General features: G+C 50.4%; 1 pseudogene; it reads left to right on the forward strand.

Annotated features, from left to right (window-relative positions):
* The first annotated feature begins 884 nt into the window (after positions 1 to 884).
* On the forward strand, positions 885 to 3,074 carry LOC133982537 (uncharacterized; annotated as a pseudogene).
* The last annotated feature ends 1,460 nt before the right edge of the window (positions 3,075 to 4,534 follow it).

Genomic DNA, 4,534 nt, shown 5'->3' on the forward strand with positions numbered 1-4,534 from the left:
ACCTATGATCCTTTCTGTGTAGAGTTACTGAGCAGGAGTCTGTAACACACACACACACACACACAGCTTTCTGTGACCCTGCAGTATAGAGTTGCAGGGTAGATGCTATCTCTCTGTGAAACACATGGTCTTAGAGTGAATTCGTCTGAAGCAATAAAGGGGGAGTCAGGTTTGGTTGCATTAATATTTAAAGAGAGACAGCAGGCAATTGACTGACCACAAAGTACATGAGGTGGCCAAGTTCAGCAGATGATTTCAGAAACATATTGTACACTACTCATGAAATGATACAGACACAGTTATAGAAAACGATAGTCTACTGCTGGTGCTACAATATTTGCAAATGGCTCTTTCCATCTTGGCTCATGTGTGTGCCTTTGAAGTTTTTAGCATTGGCCCACTATGCATGTTTTTCAGGCAATGGGCCACTCGTACGCACAGATTCGTTCTTAAACCATGCGTACGAGTGATTTACGAGGATTTGCCGCATTCACCAATTTTCTCATATTTTGGGTTTTCTCTTAGGTACGAACAACCTGCAGTCCTCCAAAGCAATAAAACATGACTGTTACTGTCTAATTGTCTAATGGCAGTGTGACAACAATATCATGTCTTTTTGGGGAACTGAAATTTTTCCATGGGGAGGGGGTGACATCATATACTATAAGCAAGATATGATAATCACTTAATGAACACATAACACCTCCACACGGATATCAAGGCCAAACAACACTGTATGATACAATGGAGTTTTATAACAAAGTTCAGGAACAGAGACCACGCCTCATACCCTCTCAATTTCCTCTCAAGCAGTACTTAAGTCACACCCTATCAGCTCTATCCTCCTTCGTCTCACTCCGAATACCGTCTCACCTTAGCGTACCATGGATTCAGAGATCAGCCTGCATGCTTCCGACGACGACGACTTACTCGCCGCCCAGTCGGCTCTCCCGGTCCGGATCCCATCACCTGGAGTCCAGTCATTTCGGCGACCTCGGCAGTGCGCAGCTGTCCCAGGTCCCCGGGGCTCAAACCGTCCCAGGGGCTCAAGTCCCTCTTCCACGACCACCGTTTCTGTCATATGGGATACACCTAGCAGCGACTCCAGGGGACGATCCCGCCAACGGTGTTCTAGGGACGCCGTTCCCTACCACAGCTGCTCCCCTTCTGAGCCTGTGCACTTCGCAACCCATGCCTGCTCTCACCTAACCAGAGCCGTTTCGTTCCTCCACTCACCAGCAATATTCACTGCCATCCCGTGCACATGCATCCCTTCATCCCCCTCTCTTTTCTCCTGAGGTTCCTACATTTTCTGTCCCTCCTCCAGCGGCCTCCACGGCTCCACCCCCGACGGCTTCCACCTCAGCAGCCCCGGGGGTGTTTCTGGTCAACCACCCGTATTTCCTGCTCTTTCTTCCTTTCCCCACCCCTACCCTTACTACCTGTCCCCATAACCCCACGAAGCAGCCATCTTGTGAGTACTTGGACACTCCCATTAACATCCCTGCCCTGGCTAGTAGTTTATATAACCACCCAGACCGCCAGTTTGTGGATTACCTCATCCACGGTTTTACATATGGTTTTCATCCCGGTTTACAGGTCATGCCCGTCTCTTCTTACCACTGCAAAAATCTCCAGTCAGCCACGTCAGAACCGTACTCGGTCGACGCGCTTCTGACCGACGAAGTACATAACAGGTTTATGATCGGCCCCTTCTCCAGCCCACCTTTCCCCTTAGTTAGGATCAATCCAATAGGTATAGCTACAAGAAAATACTCCGGTAAAAAGAGACTCGTCATCGACCTCTCTTCCCCCACGGCTCCACCGTCCCAAGCATTAATAGCCTCATCCCCAGCCCGGACTTTTCTATGCAGTACGCCACAATCGACCACGCAATTTCGCTGATCCGGCTCGCAGGTCAAGGTGCGTGGCTGTCCAAAGCAGACATTACAAGCGCATTCAAAGTCCTCCCCATCCACCCCGACTACTGGCATCTATTTGGCGTTTCCTGGAAGGGTGCTTATTATTTCGCAGTCCGCCTGACTTTCGGTTGTAAAAGCAGCCCAACAATTTTCGACTCCTTGTCCGAGGCTCTGTGCTGGATCCTGATTAATAATTGTAAACTCCCGTATGTCGTTCATCTACTCGACGACTTCCTCACCGTCACACCTCCGTTCTCTCCCCCCGCCCACGGCCTCACTACCCTGACTGCAGCATTCTGCGACCTCGAGGTCCCCCTCTCTCCAGAGAAAACGCAGGGTCCAAGCACTTCCCTCGAATTCCTCGGCATAAACTTAGATACAGTTTTACTCCAAGCATCCCTACCCACAGACAAACTCCACAGGATTTGTCTCCTCATCTCCAACTTCCTCCCGGCCCCCTAGTGCACGAAACGGCAGCTGCTTTCCCTGCTGGGCCACCTTAACTATGCCATCCGTATCATTCCCCAAGGCCGGGCCTTCCTGTCGCATCTCCTATCCGTATCCGCCACCATCCCATCCCTCCACCACCATATCACCTTGGATGACGGTTGTCGGATGGAGTTACAACTGTGGCATCATTTCCTGTCAGCTTGGAACGGTGTTTCTTTCTTTTATAAGGACTATGTCTCCAGGCCCGGAGACATAGACTTGTACACTGATGCAGCCCCCTCCATCGGCTTTGGCGGCTATTTCGGCAGCAGATGGTTTTCCGACGCATGGCCTCCCGAGTTTTCATCTCTGACACCTTCATCCGCTCTATATGAAATGTACCCGATCATCGTCGCTGCTATCCTTTGGGGGCACGAGTGGTCAACACTGAATATAGCCATACATACTGATAACACTGCAGTCGTAGACATCATTAATAAAGGACGTTCACGTACCCTAGACATCATGCCCTTCATGCGTAAACTCACCCTTGTGTCAGCTCAACACCAGTTCACTATGCAAGCACACCACATACCCGGCTACAAAAACACTATCGCTGATTCACTCTCTCGTTTTTCGTTCCAGAAATTCAGACTCTTATCACCAGCAGCCGATCAACTCCCGACGCAGGTCCCACCGTTTTCAGCCACCATCTTCCCATAAATCCTCAACTGGAACACCTTATACGGACATCACAGGACGCCATCCTCGACAGCCTTGCACCCCGAACCCTGTCATCCTACCTGACAGGGTGGAATTGTTTTAAAACCTTTCACACTGCACACCGTCTCCCGTTTCCATCACTCGACGTCCTTACCATTTCCAGTTTCATTTTGTACGCCCACTCCATTCTCAAGATAAAAACAACCACTATCCAAGCATACCTCAGCGGAATGAACTTTATTATTAAACTGTCATCCGGAGCTCCATGTCCCAGCTTTTCCCACTCTCACATCCGTATGTTAATTAAAGGACTCCGTAAAGCCGAACCTCATCCCACAGCAAAACGTTCACCTCTCACCTCAGACCTTCTCACCAGCTGTATCAGAACCCTTGGTACCGGCTACATATCCCCGTATATAGATAAGGTTTTAGAGTCCATGTTCCTACTAGCATTCTTCGGTTTTCTCCGCTGTTCAGAATTCACCACTTCCTCTTCTCACTACGACCCATCGCAACACGCCACCATATCCGATATATCAATCCACTCTCCCGACACACTCATATTCCACCTCAGAAAAAGCAAAAATAATCAATCCGGCCAGCCTCAACCCGTGTTTCTTTTTCGTTCTCATTCATTCCTGAGCCCATACGAACCCATCCATGCCTACATTCAATTAAGACAGACCAGCCGCTCCTCCCCACTCGATCCACTATTTATGACTGAAACAGGTACAGTAACCACACGGTTTTGGTTCCACTTCCACCTGCGACAAATCCTAATAAAATCCGGCATACCCCCAGAATCATACTCAGGTAATTCATTTCGCATTGGCGCAGCCTCCTCCGCTTCACGTCAAGGTATCCCGGATCATATAATCAAAATTCTTGGACGTTGGTCATCACCTGCGTACCGAACATACATCCGCCACAGCACAACTGACATTAGAAATGCACATCTGCTCTTGTCCTCTGGGAGTCTCTTTGGGGATCTGCACCACGGACCAGACGCAGAGACAGCTCCCCCACCCAGAGTCTCATCCTTCCCCGGTTCCCTTCCTACACTCACCTAGGAGACGGGTACAGCATCCTGCGCCTCCTCATCAACCTGGCACCCGGCTCCAGCTCGCACCCACACTGCATCCTAAACCTCTATTCTTTTCTTCTCCCCCTCCCCTACATCCCATCCCTTCCTCCATCCCCACGACCCTCACTTCTCCCTCCCTACCCTACGACCCCTCGACCCTAACCCCTACATCCCCACGACCCTAACCCCAATACATCCAACCGACCCTCACCCCTCATCCCACCTCTTCAACCTTTCGACCTTAATCCCTTTCGACCCTTATCCCCTCATCCCTACCCACCTACCCTCACCCCCCATCCTTACCCTTCGACCCTCACCCCTCATCCCTACCCCTCAACCCTCACCCCCCATCTTTCCTTCCCTATCCCTCAACCCT

This window comes from Scomber scombrus, chromosome 6 (genome assembly GCF_963691925.1).
Source record: "Scomber scombrus chromosome 6, fScoSco1.1, whole genome shotgun sequence".
Taxonomy (NCBI): Eukaryota; Metazoa; Chordata; class Actinopteri; order Scombriformes; family Scombridae; genus Scomber; species Scomber scombrus.